The following is a 21,297-nucleotide window of genomic DNA, read 5'->3' on the forward strand; positions in this document are numbered from 1 at the left end:
TGAAGGTTGTGGTAGGCTTAGAGAAGGGGGGTTGAATCTATACCTTCCTTTTTAAGTTGCTGTTATGACCCTTTTAAACAAAATTACAATTCTGATTCTGTTTGAACTCAGCAGCGGAAATTTATGAGACAATTTATTTTTATCTCATGAATATCAGAAAACAGAACTCAGTAGAGAAGAGAAAAGCGAGCACCAGCATGTATCCTGGTTCGTTTGCCTTGTGCTATGCAACCTACATTCAGTCCCCTCCATAATTATGGAAAAATTTCACTATAGTTAACAGTATTACATACACCAATTTCACACTCAAGTTCTATCCTAACTTGACATTGGCTATGCTAACTCCTAACTATTCACTCTTAGTGCTAACCCAACTAAGAAAGGGATACCAAACAGGTACAAGATACAAGACTCTTTGCCAACCTAAAGAAATCAGAAAATAACTCTAGGCTTCTCTCAAGTGTATCACTCAGCCTTTTTTCACTCATGGCTTTTACTTGAGCTTTCTCATAATGCCTTTTCTCACAAGAAATTACAGAAAGATATACTTAGAAAAGTACATTACAATCAGCAAAACATGAAGGAGATTGACTTCATTAGCAGCCTCTTTGCTATGTGCAAAATCAGATTCGCAAACCTCAGATACAGTTCTTCAGTATTGGCCGAATGCTTCTTTGAAAGTAAGCATTATCCAAGTAGAGGAACTCCTTTTCAGGATACTGTTCTCACACTCTGGTTTTCTCTCCTTCGTTCTGAATGAGCAAGAAGTCTTCTTTTATTTTCCTTGCATGTTGCTGGGACCTTCTCCCAAGGTCAACACCTTGAGCCTTGAGCTTCACCAACCACAGATTCACTTTTTCTCAATAATCCTCAGAATAGAAACTTTCCCTCTGACTTCCTCATCTTGACCGAAAGCCACAATGCAATAACCATAGAAATCTTCTCATGGTCAACTTGATCTTAGCCATTAAAAAACTACTTGGTCCCCAAGTCTCACTTGTGACCGTAGATGTAAAGCAGAATAGGGCAGAGAACAACTTTTTCTTGAATGCCATTTTCGGATAGAGCAGAGAGTTGGGAAGAAGAGAAGAAGATCTGATGCATGCAAGATGAAATGGGTTACCTTTAACCTAAGCTTGATTTGGTTTGAACTGGGTGATTTGATATCTGCCTTTCTTGCCTAACCTTCTCTTTCTTTCCTCTTCTTTGAATAGCTTAGGAGCTAAGCACTTTCTCTTGCTTCTGTGATTTGACATGGTCAGAGAGAAAAGAACGTTGCTTTGGTAAAAGCTAGTGAGAGGGAATGAAGGCTTCAATCTTATATGAGAAGCTTGGATCAACTTTGAATTGATGGAACGGGCTTGGATCGGGTTTGATTAGCTTGGCCCCGTTGGTTCCTTTGGCTTCTTTCTTTGCTTTTTCTTGGGCTCTTAATTTTGCTTTCAGCCCACCATCTTTGCTGTTTGCTTTATATTCCATTTGGGCTCTTTAATTGAATTTTGGCCTGCAACAATAAATAATTTAGTAATATTCAATTTATAATTACTCAAACATAAATTATTTATTTTGTCCAAAAATAATGTTTGTCATCACTAATTAATTTAGTTAATTTCTTAACTCAACATCGTCGGTTAGGAATTTCACACAAATAATCTCATCAAAGTATAGTTCCTAACCAACAAAAAATCCTTAATCAAAGTTTAATTTGTTTGTCACAAGTGCAAACCAATAATAATAACCGAAAGTATTAGATCTCGGATCGTCTCTCAAAAGAATTGCAGTGAGGTGTGCACATTATTGGTTATGAGGTTCAAGAGGTGGTTTGAATATAATAAGACTAGAAATTAAATGACAAGAAAATAAATCAGACACTAAAGATAACAAATACTAAAAAGAGGCATTCATGGAAAGGATTGAGAATCTAGGTTTTCTATCCTAGTCATTAATCATAACACAATAATAAGCAAGAACTAATCATATTTCGTCATCTCCAACAATGGAATATGGTATAATGTTATCTTCACATTGAGAGAAATTCAAATAGGACTAGTTAACTCCAATCCATAAGTAATGTTAATGGAAACAAGATTAACTAATCACTTTAGATCGCCAATCTAAATTGGGTATTAATGACTCAAGAGCACCTAATTTCTCTTTCCAAGCCAATAATGCTCAAAATCTACCCTAAAGTCCAACCAAATATTTTATCAAACACTTGGAAGACATAAAAGAAAAGCATGGTAAAATTGCAAGAAATATAAAATCTAAAACTACCTAATGCAAGAAAATAACAATAACAACTCAATTAAGCAAGAAAAGAACATAAAATCTCAAATTGCATTAAAGAAAATCCAAATCAACAAGAGTGCATCAACATAAAAACGACATAAAAGAAAAATTAACTATGTAAACTAAGAGAACAAAGATGTAGGAACAAGAAATTGCAAAGAAAACTAGATCAAAACAAGAATCAAAACCTAAATCTAAGAGAAAATTAAACTAAGAACCCTAATTTATAGAGAGAATGAGCTTCTCTCTATAGAACTAATTAGCCTAAAACATGTTTTCTACACTACCTAATTGCTCCCCCTTGTTTCTTCTTGAGTTCTGTATCAAATAGTATCATAAATGAGTTGGATTTGGGTTTGGATGGCTCAGAAATTGCCCCCAACGTTTTCACTTTAATGAGAGTCACGTGATCAACGTCATGCGTGCGCGTGGGTGACGCGTGCATGTCGCTGGCAGATTTCCTCCTCACGCATACGCGTGGATGACGTGTGCGCGTGGCCTTGAATTCTCTAAATGCTCATTTCTTCATGAATTCTCCACTTTGCATGCTTTTCTCTTCACTCCTTCCATCCAATCCTTGCCTTATAAGCCTGAAATCACTCAACAAATATATCAAGGTATCGAATGGAATTAAAATAAATTAAATTTAGCAATTCAAAGGTTTAAAAAGCATGTTTTTAACCATTAAACACAATTAGGAGAAATTCATGAAATCATACTATTTTATTGAATAAATATAAAATAAATTGATAAAATCCCGTAAATTTAACACAAAATAAATCACAAAATTATGATTTATCATATGCCAACGAATATCTCGACCGAAACTCATCATAGAGGGGCATCTCAAGCACCTACCAAGGTGCAAGTGCCGAATGTACCTAATAACATACGTGTTGAGTGGCAACGACGTGTTAGTACAGAATTTCACTTGTTTGATGATTTTGATGTTCATAGCCATGACAGTGACAATAGAGAGTAGCGTGATTAAATAGGTTAAGGTAGTACTTATGTTTATGTTGTTGTCTTATTTATTTACATCTATGCCTTCTTTATTCATATGTATGACTTTTAAAATTTGTATGCATGCATTTTAATATCCATACGGAAGAAATTTTTTTTATTTAGTTGTAAACAAATCAACAAAAGAATAAAAGAGCAAAAAAATAAAAGAACAATTCACTTGGTGAATTTATGAACGCAATAAAACATAAAGTCTATTAAGAGAAAGATGACATTAAAACAATACAATAATTCCTAGTACTTGAGATAAAGATAACATTCTCATGAAATCATCTCTCAAAAAAAAAAAAATCCTAAAACAAACTTTGAAAGTAGTCACATTTCATATATATTTTTATTTTCATGAAATTATAAAATTTAAGAAATATTTTTATAATTTTAGAACATATCTAACATCAGTTCTAAAAGCTTAGTTTATCCAAATGTTAATTATGTGTTAACGGAAAAATTAGCCAATAATTAACTACTGCTGCAACGATACATTTAAAAATAGGCCAATTCTTTGGTATAAATACTGCATAGACATCTACGTATATAAATTTTTGCTGGAAGAATGCCGCATAGACAAGTGTTTCTTGAAGGAATAACTTATGCGTCGCAGCAGCTACTTCCTGTATTTGTAGCAGTAGTTCAGTGTCAAGCACGTGCAATTTATAAAATTAAAGGAAGATAATTGAGTAATTAGAATATCTGTAATTAGGTATTTAGATGGGCCATTTCATGGTACACAGATTTGATATGTTTTCTGAGTCTCTTTCTTGTAAAGCAATTTAAAACAAAAAAAACTTGGTTTTTAACTTTTTATAGGTCTATTTTATTTACTGTTTTATTTTAATTTATTGTAATTGAAATAAATTCTTAATTTATTGCACATTTGAAATAAGTTCTTAATTATCGGAGTTAATTTTTAGGAGGAATTTTTTTTGTTCACTACTGAGATTTAAAATTGTGTTATTTTATATGCAATGGCTTTACGTTTTTTCTTTTTTTTGTTTGATTTTTTTATTTTTATTTTTATTAAAAGAGTAAAACAAGAAGAAACTTGAGAAGATAAAACAAGAAAAAAAATATGAATAAGAAAAAAAAAGATGATGACGATGATGAAAAAGAAGAAGAAGAAGCAGCAGAAGATGAGGAGGAGAGAGAAGAAGAGTTTTGAATTATACATAACTTATCAGTACACATACACAAAAAATTCTTAAATAATACATTCAAATATCTTCGTATTACACCCAAATTTAATGTAAATACAGAAAAATATTTTCTTTAATGCAAAATTTTTACATTACATTCAATTCAAACCATCAACGATAAAATTATTCACCTACAAAATCATAAACTACTAACGAAAAAATTAAGTAGAATCGAACCACACCCCAACCACTTGATTGGATTCAAAACAATAATCAATTTCGTTCTGATTCAATTGACAATCTGAACTTGAATTATTCATTATCTTCAATAACGAGATAACTGATGATGGAGGATAAGGAGAAAAAGGAAGGAAGAGAAGAAATTCCAATGAAAAAAGAAGGAGGAATAAAAGGAGGAGGATGTGGTGTTGGTGACGACGATAACTAAAGAGAAAAATAACGAAGAAGAAGAAGGAGGAGGAGGAGAAGGAGGAGCAGGAGCAGGAGAAGAAGAATAAGGAAGAGAAGAAGAAGAAGAAGAAAAACGTGCGCACCGTAAATATAAACAACTTGTATAGACTTGTATCAAAAAATGACTTATATGTGGAGAATAATTGAAACAATAATTTGAAGAAATACTATATGTGAAGAAAAATTTAATGTTGTTATTCAGTCAAATGAATATAAACTTTAATTCAGTCAACTAATTAAATACTTTTATTGAGGAGAGAAAGTAAAATTAAATATTTCTGTTGAATTAACGAAGGAAGAGGAGGAGGAGGAGGAGAAAAAAAAGAAGAAGAACGTACAAAAAGAAGAAAAAGAAAAAAATGTGCAGTAACGGCACGAAGATAGATGTGTGCATGTAAATATAAACGACTTGAATAAACTTATATAAAAAAATGACTTATACGTGGAGAATAATTGAAACAATAATTTGAAGAAATACTATACATGAAGAAAAATTTAATATTGTTATTCAGTCAAATGAATATAAACTTTAATTCAGACAACTAATTAAATACTTTTATTGGGGAGAGAAGGTAAAATTAAATATTTCTATTGAATTCTGTTGGTAATAATATATATATTCAATTAATTCAATCTATATATATTGTAAATAATTTGAATTGATCTAATAGTTAGTTTACTAGTTCGTTTAAATAAATATTGAAAGTTTGAATCCTGTCTTGCATATATAACAATTAATTAGTCAGCGACAAACTTCTAAATAACAATTCATATTTGCGATAAATTAATTCTTAACTTATCAAGTTGGAGAATACAATAAGAAATAAAAAAAATTCAATATATATTATACTCAAAGAATATCAAAATATTAATACATTTTTATATGTATATTGAGATTAATTTTGATGTACAATGATTTTAACTAAAATTTATGTGTTTATATAATTATTTAGTTAATTTAAACAATTACATTACAAATATGATAATACATAATTAATTATTTATATAAAATTAATTTTTACTAAGTATGGAAATTGAACTTACATGTATTTAATTCAATTTAATTTAATGTTGTTAATATTATTAAATAGAATTCTAAAAACATTCTAAAATATAAGGGGTATATATAGTAAAAGAGTAGTGCTAGGGAGTTAATGGCCTAAACGTACAATGTGTACAATGGACTAAATCTTTGGTTTATGAATAAAATGAACATCACTTATACTATCCAGAATAACCATCTAGATACCAGGGATAATAAACATCTCATGTTATAAAAAGCTAATTTTGGGTTTACCAAAATTCGAACTCTTGACATTCCGGATCTGGAACTCTAATACCATGTCCTGAAACCACTCATCCCAAAAGCGTAACCTGATAGGACAATATAACACTAATAATCATATCTCTAATACTTTATAAACTTTCATTGTACATATTGTACGCGTAAGTCATTGGCTCCTTATACTTTCTCATAGTAAAATATATATGTCAAATCTTGCATTAAATACCAAACCAAATTATGGTAAAAAAGTAAAAAAAATCCTGGGTGACGCAATAGCTACGTGGACCTCAAAACCACAAATGAAAATCCAAAACGCGGATTTCAAAACCCAACTTTAACTTAAATTCACAGACCCCGCGAGATCCGAGCCTCAATTCTCCTTTGAACCGCCCAAATTTTGATGCAGGGGGATGATTTGGAAGTGAATTAGATTGCTAATTTATTGTCACTTGAATGAATTATTTGTGTGAATGAAATGAAGCCTTTTGTATTTGAGATTCCGAACACATTGTCCCGTAATATTATTTTAGTATTTACACGTGTGATGCTCTTTTGCCACTTCTCTCAGCCGTACTGACTACTGAGTATACAATGTACTGGGATAGAGTGTGAGTTACATTAATATCTACTGTTGTCTGCTTAAGGAAAAACAAAACGTTTTAGTTGCCTGCATCTACTGGCTGAGCTGATATAAAAGATTGATGCAAGTGGCAAACATGGAATTGTATGCTGTCTTGTGTAGTTTTTATTGATTACAGAGTTATTGTTCGGGATAGTGGAAGATACTGCTGGGTGTGTTTGGATTTCTCTTTGATAAGTAGCATTTGCTGTAGATAAAATTATTCTGTATTAGATTTCATTTTGGGAGAAAATATCATCGTATAAAATCATATGATAGCATAATAATTTTTACTACAAAATATTAAATGTTTGCTGGTAATTGTTGGTAACAAGGAAAATTTACTCATCCAGTCACTTAGGTTAAACATATGATCATGATATCAAATTTTAATTTTGAATCCATATATCTTATATTTACAAGTTAAAGTCTTGGCCACAGTTTTAAATTTTGTTCTGCTGTGATTACTGCAATGCTGATACGGTGGGTGCTGCAACAGTGTTGTGACTGCCAGAAGACAGTACTTGGCTATGAAAAAACAGGTTTTATGGGTTTAATATAAAAGAGAAAGAAATTATGTGCAAAATTTTTATCATTAGTGGCTCTTATGTTACAGTAGGGTGTTCTTATTTATGAAAAAGCCTCATTATACTAGTGTTTGTTAATATGCTTAATATTGTGTTGGAGAAATTACATAAATTGGTAATGGTCCTCTGGCCAAACTTGGCTGTCAATTTTGATTCTTCTTAATGTCCACAGAATGATGGTTTCCTGTTTGGGAAAGCCCAGACTTTGACCTGAGCAAAAGCTGCCTTCATATATTGAGTAGTATGTGTGTGGAGAAAATTAAGTTGGTCATTTGATGTTGCTGTTCTTGGAGAAAATTAGAGGTTGGGGGAGTTTAAGTTGTTTAATTTAATTATTATATTCCAAATTCAATTTTTAGAATAACAATATGTGCCATAAATTTTGTAGTCAATTTCATATCCATCAAAAAACGAACTTCAATAAAGTCAGAATTAATCATTATTTATTTAAAATTATAATTTATTTCATAAAATTTATTTAATATACTATCTTCTTTTGTTCATTGAAAATAACGAGTTCGTCCACAAATAAACTTATTCCTATTTCTGTGTAATTTAAAACGTATATCGACCAGAAAAAAAAGACATTAATTGTTTTCTCCCCTACAAGGCTACAATACGTGAGGAAGAAATAATAATAGTAATAATAATAATAATATTAATAATAATAGAGTAAAGTATCATTTTTTTTAAACGTCTTACTTAAGTAAGTCCTTAACGTTTTAAAATTGATTCAATGTCTGACAGCTAGGGATCTGTTAATAGAAATAACGGTGGAATAAAATTGAGACAATTTTAAAAGGTTAGAGACTTAAATAGGGACAAAAACGATATATAGAAATAAATTTAATTTTATCCTTCAATAATATCAATTTTTTACAGTACATAGCTATTCAATTATTTTTTAATCACATCGAAGTAAACTATACTTAATCACATTATTTTTATTCTAAATAAATTTATTTTTTTATAATTATGCTTTTAAAGATTTTTACTTATCATAAAATGTTTGTAGAATGACTAGTACATAAACTTGCAAAAAAAAATATACATATATAATAAAGTAATGTGATTTTAGTCATTTTACAAACATTTGATGATGAATAAAAATTTTCAAGAAAAAAATAATAAAAAAATAAATTTATTTAGAATGAAAGTAACGTAATTAAGTGTAATTTACCTATATGTGATTAAAAAAAATTTGAATAACTATATATCGTAAAAAATTGATATTATTAAAATATAAAATTAAAATTTATTTTAATGTATCTTTTTTTTAAGATTTTCGTCCTATTTAAGTCCATAACGTTTCAAAATCGTCTCAATTTTGTCTTGCCGTCAATTCTGTTAACAGATCCCTAACGGCAGGACAATATTGAGTCAATTTTGAAATTTTAGAGACTTAAATAAGATGATTTAAACATTAGGGACAATTTTGGAACTTATTCCAAAAGTTAGAACAAAAATATACTTTACTCATAATAATAATAATAATAATAATAATAATATTAGAAAATTATTTTTTTCGACCAATATCCGCCAATTTTTTATTAATTTTAAATTATCTGAAATTCTAGACCTTAAATTATAAACTCTTAACCCTATAATTATAAATTATAAATTCTTAATTTTAAATTTCAAATTATAAATCTAAATTTTAAAATTAACTAATATTGACTAAATAAAAATTAGATTTTATATGTCTAATAAAAGTTTTATTGTAGTAACTATTTTGGATAGGTTTAGTGGTTACTAATCTGTTTAAATAAATATCAATTGAATGGGTAATAAAATCGATTCAATTACACAAAAAATGACTTTAGAAAAAGTCGATTGTAAAAAAAATTTAACTAATCAATCGATATAAAAAAATCGATTATTTTTTAACAATGTAGAAGAAAAGGATTTTTGTTCACTAACCAATCGATTTTTTCATTGATTTTCTACTGCGCATATTTGCCAATTCATAAACAATGATTGTCAGTTTGTCACTACAACAAATTGATATATTATCAAAGAAAAAGATTCATATACGATTACAATTATAGAATTAGATAATTGAAAAATAAATTCATGATAAATTATATTATGAAATTAGCAATTTTAAGATTGAAAAAAAATAAAACTGAAATTTATAAATTAAAATAAAATTAATTTTAAAATTAATCTTCATAGAACTTATTGATAAAATTTTAAATATAAAATATATCATGAAAAATAAAATAATAANAAAACTAAAAAATATGTTTTCTTATTAAGATCATTAATGGTTTAGATATTTTATGATCATAAAAATCGGAGCCTATTTTATATCAGTACCAATAAACTTTTAAATAAAATTTTAATTTGTTAGAGATTAATTTCTGGTGTACCGAATTAAAAAGTACGGTGAAAAATAAAAAATATTTACCTGCTTACTGCTGTGGATTTTTACTTCTTTCTACTTTAAGTCTTTTAACACGTGCCCAAACTCCCGAGCGTTAAGCAGTGCATTTATTTTATCTTATTTTAGACAGAAATAGTGCAGTCCTTTAATTCTATTCGGCCGACGGATTGATTAATGAAATAATTAAATTTTAAAATTCAACCTTAAAACACTAAACCTACTTTAATGGTGCTCAATTGTCAATTCAACTCAACTCTACGAAACTTTGTTAGCCGCCTCCGTCTCAAAATTGTCATTCTCCCCTCTTCACACTTCAAAGCACCCTCACCCTATTCTCCTCTCCCTCACGTCACAGGTTTCTCTTCTGCCCCTTACAATTTTTCTTTTCTTTTATTTTCTTTCTTGAATCTGCATTGATTTCTTTAATTTTTCATAATGGTCCATGTTTGATTATTTAGTCCCAGTTAATTGAACGTGTTAGCTATAGTGAGCTAATTTTATTTTTTAAATACTGATTCTTATTGAGTTCTCTGTTTAGGTATTAGTTTCATTCATGCTCTTGTTAGCATTTTGAGTCGCATCTATTTTTTATTGTTCCATATGTATTGATTTCTGCAATTTTTGTTTACAATGATTAACGTTTAATCGTTTAATTTTCATCTACTGCATGTGTTACTTATTCTGTTTTAGACAATATTCTTATAAAGTAATAAGCTAGTTTATTTATTTTCAAATTTGGTTCTTCTTTTGTTTCATATATCCCCTTGTTTTTGTGATAATTTGGTATGCAAGTTGGACACCAATTGGGATAGTTATCTCTTGAATCCTTTTTAGTTTCTATTATTAGTGTAGTGATAGATTTTTTAACATGTTATAGGCCAGGCTTAGTCTAAAGTTGTCATAGCTTGTTTAATGCAAGGTATAGTATGGTCCGTTTTCATCTTGGAATGAGAAATAGCATTGCCATTGCGGTTCCTCTGAGATTGAGACCAAACATTAGCAACACTCTACCACATCACAAGTTCTGGCCAACCTGCTTTCACAGCCATGAAGGTACGCACACCACAGCTTTAACGCTTTTAATAGCCTAGGGCACTTCATTCGTCGCATGTTCTTGTTCCTCCCCTCTCTCTCTGTAAGTTTTCTCTATCCGTTTCTATCTAAAACACTTTTTATTCATGTAATAATTCTTTGTTTGTGCTGTTCATAATGCCATTGCTTACGGCCCTTCTTCTTCCATGCTAGGACATACCATTAGTTGCGTGCCCTACTCCGCTCCTCAAACAAAGCCCATGGCGCTTCATTTCGTGGTTCAACTCCCCATTCTATTTGAGTTCTCTTACGCCTTCACATTGCTGAAGTTTTGTTGTCTTATTTATGTGAAAATCAACGACATTCATTTGTTGCTATTTTTGTTGTTTTACCTTTGGATGACTAAGGCCGAAAGAATGATATGGGTATGCATACAAGAGAATAAGTGATAACTCTAGATGATGGCTGAGAAGCACTGTGTGCACTTGTTGAACCATTCTTTGGTTATTTTTTTCCTGAAGTTTTATTATTATGTTTGCTTTCTTAGATTCTTAGCCGGTTCAACCGTGCTCGTGCAGCTCAATTGACCTTCCCTCATTTTGTGTGTCAAACACCACTATTTATGCCAATGGGTACTCAAGGTTAGAGTTTCCAATTTATCCTTTCTAATATGCAGCAAATGAAGTCCATGGAGGTGGTGGACACCATGACAAGGAGGAAGATTAACATTATGTGCCTACAAGAAACAAAGTGGGTTGGTGCGAAGGCTAGGGAGTTGGATACTTTTGGTTTCAAATTTTGGTATACAGGAATGGTGAATAATAGGAATGGGGTTGGAATAATTGTGGATAAGCAGTGGAAGAAGGACGTAGTGGATGTCAAGAGGGTGGGAGATCGGATCATCTCTATCAAACTTGTGGTGGAGGGAGGTGGTTTCCATGTGATTAGCGCCTATGCACCGCAAGTGGGTTCGGACGAACAACACAAGATAAGGTTTTGGGAGAATCTGGAGAGTTTGGTTTAAGACATACCTTTGGGAGATAAGATTTTCTTAGGAGGAGATTTAAATGGCCATGTTGGGAGAGAAGTGACTGGATATGGGAGTATTCACAGAGGCCATGGTTTCGGGGTGATCAATGCCGAGTGTAAAGCTATTTTGGACTTTTTAAAAAGAGAGACGAACATCTTATAACCTATAAGAGTGGCGTGACAGGCTCTCAAATCGACTTCTTCTTGTTGAGGAAGTCGACCGGAAATATTGCATTAATTGTAAAATTATCCCGGGAGAAAGTTTGACAACACAACATAGGGTGCTCGTCATGGATTTTCGTGTTGAGCAAAAGTTGAGGAAAAGATATCATACGAAGAACCCAAGGACAAGGTGGTGGTGGATGAAAAGTGAGGAACAAAGAAGCTTCCTAAGACGGGTAGGAGAAGATACAAAGTGGGATGGGAATGGAAGTGCGGAAGAGGTGTGGAGGGAGATGACAGAAGTTATTAGAAGAACAGCAAAAGAAAGCTTTGGTGAATCTAAAGGAATAGGGTCAAGAGACAAGGAGTCTTCGTGGTGGAATGCGATTGTACAAGAAAAGATAAAGATAAAAAGGGAGTGCTTTAAAGAGTAGTCTTTATGCCGCAACGCAGATAACTGGGAAAAATATAAGGCGGCTAAGAAAGAGACAAAAGTGGCTGTAAGTGAAGCAAGAACAAGAGCATATGAGGGTCTCTGCTAGTCTTTGGACACGAAAGAAGGAGAAAAAGGTATATATAGAATCGCAAAGAGTCATGAAAGAAGAACAAGAGATTTGGATCAGGTTAAGTGCATAAAGGACAAGGATGGAGATGTGTTGGCTCAAGAGGAGAAGATTAATGAAAGGTGTGGAAGAGCTACTTCTACGAGTTATTCAATGAGGGACAGAAGACTCTTCCGAGCCTTGGTCGGTTATGCACAAGGGAGGAAGATAAAAATTTTGACTACTGTCAAAGGATTCAAGACTTCGAGGTGAAAGAGGCTCTAAAGCAGATGAAAAATGGCAGGGCAGTAGGACTTGATAATATCCCGATTGAAGTTTGGAAGGGTCTTGGAGAAAAAGGTATAAACTGGTTAACCAAGCTTTTTATTGAGCTTTTAAGGTCAAAGAAGATGCCTGATGAGTAGAGAAAGAGCACCTTGGTACCTATCTACAAGAATAAGGGAGATATACAAAGTTGCAAAAACTATAGAGAGATCAAGCTTATGAGTCATACCATACAGTTACGGGAAAGGGTGATAGAACGGAAGTTGAGAAAAGAGACACAAGTAACAGAGAATCAATTTGGATTTATGCTAGGTAGGTCTATCACTGAAGGATATACCTATTAAGAAGGATGATGGAGAGGTATCGTAGTAATAAAAGGGATCTACATATGGTGTTTATTGATTTGAAAAAAGCGTATGATAGAGTACCAAGGGAGGTCTTATAGAAGGTTTTAGAAAAGAGGAGAGTAAGGATCGTATATATTCGTGCAATTAAAGACATGTATGATGGGGGCACAACTAGTGTGAAGACTCAAGGTGGTGTGACAGAGGAATTTTCTATTGGTATAGGATTACACCAGGGATCATCCTTATATCCATACCTTTTTCACATTAGTCTTGGAAGTACTCATAGAGCACATCCAAGAGCTTGTGCCATGGTGCATGCTTTTTGCTGATGATATCGTCCTTATGGGAGAGTCAAGGGAGGACCTAAATAAAAAGTTGGAGTTATGGAGAGAAGCTCTAGAAGTGTATGGTCTGCGCATAAGCCGTAGCTAGACGGAATATATGGAATGTAAGTTTAGTCTGAGAAGGGAAAACACAAATATAGAGGTGAAGATTGGAGAAAATATCCTACGAAAAATTAAATGTTTTAAGTATCTTGGGTGCATCATACAGGATAATAGAGAGATTGAACATGATGTAAATCATAGGATCCAAGCAGGTTGGTCAAAATGGCGGAGTGCATCTGGTTTTATATGCGACAAAAAAGTGCCTTTAAAACTTAAAGGTAAATTCTATCGCACCGCTATAAGACCGGCTATGCTTTATGGTACGGAGTGTTAGGCGGCTAAAGGAGAGCACGAACATAAGTCGAGTGTGACAGAGATGAAGATGTTGAGATGGATGAGTGGTCATACGCGATTGGATAAAATAAGGAACGAAGATATAAGGGAGAGAGTTGAAGTAGCACCTATTGTGGAAAAGATGGTTGAATCGCGTCTCAGATGGCTTGGACATGTGAGAAGAAGACCGATAGAACATCTAGTCAGGAGAGTAGATGAGATGGAAGATGGATAACGGGTGAGAGGCAGAGGAAGACCTAAGAAGACCATCCATGAGGTGGTCAAACGAGATCTACATGTAAATGGTCTCTTTGTAGACATGATACATGACAGAGCATAATGGCATCGTTTGATTCATGTAGCCGACCCCACTTAGTGGAACAAGGCTTTGTTGTTGTTGTTGTTTTTTTTTTCATTCTCATGCTCAAGCCATTTCATGCTATAAGATAACAAAGTTTACCTTCAAAATTGTTGCCAAATTGTTTCATTTTTTTATAATACAATATTGCATTCGTATTGAGTTTGTTGTTTTTGGGGGAAAGTATGGACATCGATTAATATTTATAATGTAAGCCTCATAGAAAATTGCAAGTGACATGCATAACAGATTGTAGTACTGACTACAAAGTATAACACTGGTAATTGATTCGTTGTTCTTATGCACGTTTTCTTGATGCCTTCAATAATTTCTGGTTTCTTGTACCTGCTTATGGAGTTTTTGGTTGGAGCTTACAGCTAGCAAACTGTAACAATATATTTTAAGAAAATTGATTTTTCTTTCTTATGTTCGTCATAAATTGTACATAATATAATTTGAGCAGATATTATTATGGCTTTGGATGATGTCGTAAAGACCACCATTACTGGTCCAAGAATTGAGGAAGCTATGTATCGAACGCTTAGATGGATAGATAGATGCATAGCAGGTAATTATGTTATTGAAGTGTATCATTTAAGTCTTTGGTTGTTTCCAATGCTAAATATAATGGACATTCCTTCTGTTAACAACGCACAAGAGACCTCACGATCAGAACTTGTTTGGTATTGTACAAGGTGGTTTAGATCCTGAGTTGAGGTAAAATTTAGCACAAACCATGATGTTCTTCCTATTATCAATGTGGATGTTGTGAAACAAGTAACTAACTATAAATTTATAATTTGCAATATGCTGTACTCAAGAACATCTGTGTCAAAGGTTTCGTAGACCGCAACTTGCCTGAGTAAGTGTAAGTTTATTTAGTCATATAGTCTATTTTGTGGTTTATTGCAATTTCTAATGTTATTTATTTATTTTGTGCTGTCTTTTAGAACTATACTAGACAGTATACAATACTAGCTGGTTTGAATGTCAGCTCCAGTCTCTTTTGTTTAGGCACCAGACAAAATGGGCTTGGTCATATTATTCATGAATCATTACTGTGTAATATCTTAAAGTTAAACTATAAATTGTGAGTTAAACTAACTCGAGACAATTTAATGTGTTATTCCTGATTCAATTTAACAAAAGAAAAGGAAAACTAGGATTGTTGATATGGTATCTAGTACTTATCAAAAGAGTGAAAAAAATAGTATAGCATTCCAAAAATATGCATGAATATATAAAGGTCTTCTTTCATTGACATACTACAGTTAGAAGTAACCTTGTGAAATAAAGGAGGACATGTGGAATCAATAGTTTCGTAATGCTGATAAGAAGCTTAATATAATTTTTTTTGTCACAGCTATGCTATTGGTGGTCTTGCAGGAGGCGATGATAAAGATTCGTTTTGGTGAGTTGTTGCTCAGTGCACTGCTGCTTTGCCAGAGGATAAACCACGATACGTTATGGTCAGAATAACTTTCGTCATAGCAGCCATTACTTTGATATACATTTCAAATTAAATCAATTTCATACCATTTGCTTGTACTTCTAGGGAGTTGGTTATCCACTTGATATTGTTGTTTGTAGTGCTTTGGGTGCAGACATGTATGATTGTGTCTACCCCACCCGTACAGCACGTTTTGGCACTGCGCTTATTCTTGAGGTGATCTTTTTCCATTTTATGGACAATTTAGGCTATGTTACAATTAAACTTTTTGAGAACAAAACTTTATGGAATAAAAATTAAAGGAGAAAAATATTATCTCCTTAAAATTACAAGTTGTTTGGTATACAGAGAAAACAAAAATTCTCAAGAGCTCAAATATGCAATTCACTAAACGGGGGCAAACATTTACCTTAGTCAAATATAAAGTAAAATTTATCCGTAGAATTAGTGAATTTTACTCTGAAATTTTTCCGTTCTTCCTTTAAAATTTAGCACCACAAAATGTAGCCCATCTTTTCCGTCTAGCTGAACATAACCTTATAATTTTTTCCTGCCATCATAGTCCACTTGTTGATGCATCCGCATGATTTTAAATTTAATTCTTTGCGGTATGTTTGTAGGGAGTACTAAAACTAAAACATAGAGCCATGGCTGATGATACTCGACCAATTGATCCTACCTGCCCTTGTATGGTATGCTTCTGAGAGGGTACTTCTTTATTTGATGAATTATTTGATGAAATTGGCATATTTTTATATTTTTTTTTATTTTTTTCTCATAGGTTTACAAGAACTACACCAGGACCTACATCAATTGCCTTGTCACTAAAGACGCCGTGGAGTCTCAGCTTCTATCATATCATAATTTATATTACATGATGCGGGTAAAAAACTCTACATTATATAAAATTTTGCTCATAAATTAATGATCAGTATATGTATATACATATTCAACAAAAGTCCTTGTATTTTTAAATTTGTAGCTTAGCAGGAATTTACACACATCAATGGTTGAGGAAAAATTCCCAAAGTATGCTTATTTTTAATTACGTGTTCCTATCATTGGATCTCTTTTCTATTATTAATTATAGCTTTTCCCCCTTGAGAAGTTCAAAGCCTCCCTATATGCCACTAACCCTTTTATTTTTATTTTTTTGTAGGTTTGTATGTGACTTTTTACAAACAATGGTATTTAATACTTCATTTCATTATTGTTCTCAATTTCATCTGCATTCATGTTAATGTTTGTATGTTTGAAATTTAAATATTTATCTTTGAATTGAAAGATATTTACCAACACCATCTTTTTCAAACTATCAAAAATATTTGTTGACTGTTATTAAATCTTCTCACACCTTTCTACTGCAGTTCCCCAAAGGTGATGTTCTTGAATGGGTCTGCAATGCTATGGAGGTGGCCGAAATCGACATTTTTTTGCAGGTTAATGCTTAATTTGGTTCTTCTATGTACACGTGTGAATCTTTTTACTTGACTCGTTAAACTCAATGAGAACTAAAATGATTGACGCATGTACTTTATGGAGATCAAAATGAGCATTAACCTGCTTACTTTTGGTAGCATAAATTTTGTATCCTGCATATGCTGCTTTGAGTAAAATTTATTTAAAGGTTTACAACAAATCTTTTGTTCTTTCCAATTCTTATTGTCAACACAAGTGGAGATTAGGGTTGTGTTCGTGAAAGGAAAAAGAAATGGCGTACGTTATTTAAGTCTTGCTGTTTATGTCATGTGATTTTATATCTTTTAATTCGAACTTAAATGAGCCTTCTTTAAGCAAATTTTTTTTCCTTTCAAGTGTCGAAGCTAATGGCTGTTCTATCATGGAAATACTTGTAATTTTTTAGGTATATTTAATGTCTTATAGAAGCTTTTCTTGAAGTATTGAAAATAAAAAAATGGGAGTGCTAGGTAAACAATGACTATCTTGAATAACATGAACAACCACCAATCAAATAAAAATATACTACACCCTAATTTAATGCTACTAATTAAATTTACTCTTTTAACCCTATTAATTCACATTATTTATACATTGTTCAAAAATATTATTGGTTACCTATACTTTTCCATAAAAAAATAGTCGGGAATATTTCTAAAGCTCGCTGAAAATGTTTTAGAAGTATAGGAATCTAAAATTCATAACTTTCATTTTTTTGGTCTTGAAATTCATACTTGCAATTGCAACAATATATATATATATTTAAAATAGACATTTATGTACGACTATATGAACTGAATGTTTTGTTTAACATTTTATGGATAGTTGGACACCGAAAGGCGAGAGTCTAAAAATTGAACACATTCTTTGATTAAACATAAATAAAGAGTAATTGTTCCGTTAATTTTTTAAAAATTTTATGGTAATTTCTCTTTATCATCCATATCAAATAAGGTCAGTAGTTGTATACTGAGTAAAAACTAGTAGTTATTTAAATAATTGCATTATTTTAAATATTGAAATTTTATTTGTCGTTAATTGTCTATTACTAATTTTATAATTAAAACTATTATTTTTATCCGTAATATTATTATGGGAATATAAATCTTTTAAAATTATGTCGATCTTGATATAATAGATTATGACACAAAATTTATAACATTAAATTACATTTACAAAATGATCGTAAAGGACAAAAGTCTCCGTCGACTAAGAAGATCAGAATTTTTGTAAATAAATTCTTTTATATAAAAATAATAATTAAAAAGTTTATTATTTAATTTTTTTATTTATGAAAACTCTAATCTTCTTAGTCGATGAGGACTTTTATTCCTTGCGATTATTTTATAAAAATAGTTTGATTTTATTAAATTTTTTGTAATATAATCTATAATATCAGGGTAAAATTGACGTAATTTTAAAAAGATTATATTCTTATAATGTTATTATGGATAAAATACTAATTATATTTTATAAGTTATTCTGTTTATTGATCAGCCAATAACACTAGTTAGTAGTGATACATTGATGTGGCTTGTGTTATGACATATAGACGTAGTATTGGCTCATGGTATGTCATATACTAATGTACTTAATGATATGTGGATATTTATAGAAAATTGACTGTTTTATTAAAAGAAATAATTTTTTAAAAAAATAATTAATTCTGGTTATTTTATATTTATGAAATATTTTTTTCTATACTTTGGACCAAATTACTTGGGGCCTAATAATTTGGCTCGAGGCATAGTTAATATCTTTGCCGACAGCAAGTGCGTAATGTTTAGTGGGATCATATTGGAATTTTATTCCCTACTATGACTTGAATTGTCAATTCAGCCACATCATGTTTATTCAGCCTAGATTCCGATGAATTAGCATGCGTTTTTTTTCCATCTAATAAAAGTAATTTTGAAATTTTTAACTAAGGAATGATTGAGTAAGTGACACCGATATTTCGGCCTTTTGGGTGAATTTTAGTCCGAAAAGGACTAGGGCCTCTCAAAATGGGTTAAATTTATTGCATTAGTCTGTCTTTGTTATTAAAATCAAATTTGTTTAAATTATGGGTTAAATAAAATGGGTTCAATTAATTCAAAAAAGAATAGATTAAATAAACTAGTCCAATAATTCATTTAGACACCTATTATCCCATCATCAAAAATATTGGAAACAACCCTCCATTAGCATTCATTTAATAGTATATTTTTTGTCTCTAAAATTTACTAAAAATTTTAAAAATACATCTAAATTTTAATTTATTTTAATTTTATCTTTAATATTTTCGATTTATATTAATTTTATCCTATTAATATGCCTTTATTTATTTATTTTGTTTTGTTTTGCTATTCTCCTTTTCCTGATTGAATTTGTTCGATGACTAGTATGTTGATTGTCGCTGTACACTATGCTCTGGCTTACCAAACAATCTGGATATTTTTTACTTGGTTTTATATAAATACCAAGTGTCATGTGTTACTATTTGTTATACTTACAATGTAATTCCTTTGTTGATATCAGGTTCTCAGCAGAATTGGATTGGAATGTCCTGACTTAAAAACTGTCTGCATCAAAGATCAATTCCTAACAACCGAAAGTCAGTATTCTTTTTAACCTTTTTCCCACCATTTTTATTTGAAGCAAATGTAGTATCTAAGTATGAACATTTCATATTTGCGGCCAAAATGCTGATTTTCTACATAGCTTCACAATTATAGAACAGCCCATGCCAATATATATGCATGTGCCATGCTGGGAAAAAAACGAATTAAAATATAAAAAGTAGTAACATGCATATATATAAATAGAATTGCACTTTTAATTTGCATATATACAATTTCATTCTTAAGATGATGGTTTTATATATCTTTTGGATTAAATTTTGTTGATAAGGTGAAATATTTGTTCCTTTGTCTATTTTAATTTTTAGCTATTGTTTATTCAAATGAAAATCGTAACCGGAATAATTAACAAAACGTAGTAGCTAGCATACTTAATACCATATATATGGATATACATATTTTAATAAAAAATAAAACTAAGAATTGACGATTAAGCGAAAACATCTCAGTATCTCACGATCTCAAAATAAAGCATTATAATTATACACTTGCAAGGCTTGCTAACTGAGTTGCCATCCCTTTATTACAGTTTAGTAATGAAATTATACACTTTCTTTTTATCATCTTATTATGCGGAACTTGCTTTGCATTGTAACTTTTCCAAAATATGCGATTGCCTATACTTAGTCTCTCTTATATTTGTTCTTCCATGACAGGATGTGGTTACCAAAAATGAATTTGAGAAAAACTTACTTGGTGATGTTATTCCACCAACCGATATTAGGGTGACATTCGATGATATTGGAGCTTTGGAAAATGTACGGACACCTTGAAGGAATTGGTCATGCGTCCTCTTTAGAGGCTGGAATTATTTTGCAAAGGACAGCTGATTAAGGTAGAAGATTCTCTTTAGTTGCATCTAATGATTTATCAAATACTTTTTTATGTAGATTATGTAATGTCTTCAGCATCTGATACAATTACTTTGTTATTTGTATATTTAGCCTTGCAAAGGAATATTGCTTTTTGGCTCCCCTGGCACAGGAAAAACTATGCTTGCAAAAGCTGTAGCAACTGAAGCTGGAGCGAATTTCATCAACATTTTAATGTCCGACATTACTTCAAAGATATTAGAAGTTTTACAAATTGAAACTTCTATGTTCCTTTTGTGCTTAAGCATCACGGTGATATCATTTTTGTTTGTTGCAGTGGTTTGGTGAAGGAGAAAAATATGTCAAAGCAATCTTTTCACTGAATTTATTACAAGTGTTATTTTCATTCATTAATGTTATTAGTTCATTAACGTCTGCTCACATGAATTTGCTTCATTTATTTTTCATCTCGTCTTGTATTGCATTTTATGTTGTTTGACTTTCGAATCATATGTTGCATATCATGGTTATTGTTTTAGTATTTTGATATTGCAGTAGGACATTATTGGCCATGTCATTGCTATGTTTTATGACAAGTTAGTAGTTTCTCTCAAAATAAATAAAAGCTTTTATTTTGTTCTAATTATTTGTCTCTCTCTAATTATTTTTAAATTTTGATATTAAAAAAT

The 21,297-nt window shown here is 31.2% G+C and overlaps 1 long non-coding RNA gene and 1 pseudogene across 1 annotated transcript; both read left to right on the top strand.

Annotated features, from left to right (window-relative positions):
- Window positions 1–9,887: 9,887 nt before the first annotated feature.
- On the top strand, window positions 9,888–11,408 carry LOC127741480 (uncharacterized). Its single transcript, XR_008002641.1, has 3 exons — window positions 9,888–10,148; window positions 10,671–10,928; window positions 11,039–11,408. It is a non-coding gene; the product is annotated as an uncharacterized LOC127741480 (long non-coding RNA).
- Window positions 11,409–11,453: 45 nt separating this feature from the next.
- On the top strand, window positions 11,454–20,956 carry LOC107466326 (uncharacterized; annotated as a pseudogene).
- The last annotated feature ends 341 nt before the right edge of the window (window positions 20,957–21,297 follow it).

Source organism: Arachis duranensis, chromosome 9, assembly GCF_000817695.3.
Source record: "Arachis duranensis cultivar V14167 chromosome 9, aradu.V14167.gnm2.J7QH, whole genome shotgun sequence".
In the NCBI taxonomy this organism is placed as follows: Eukaryota; Viridiplantae; Streptophyta; class Magnoliopsida; order Fabales; family Fabaceae; genus Arachis; species Arachis duranensis.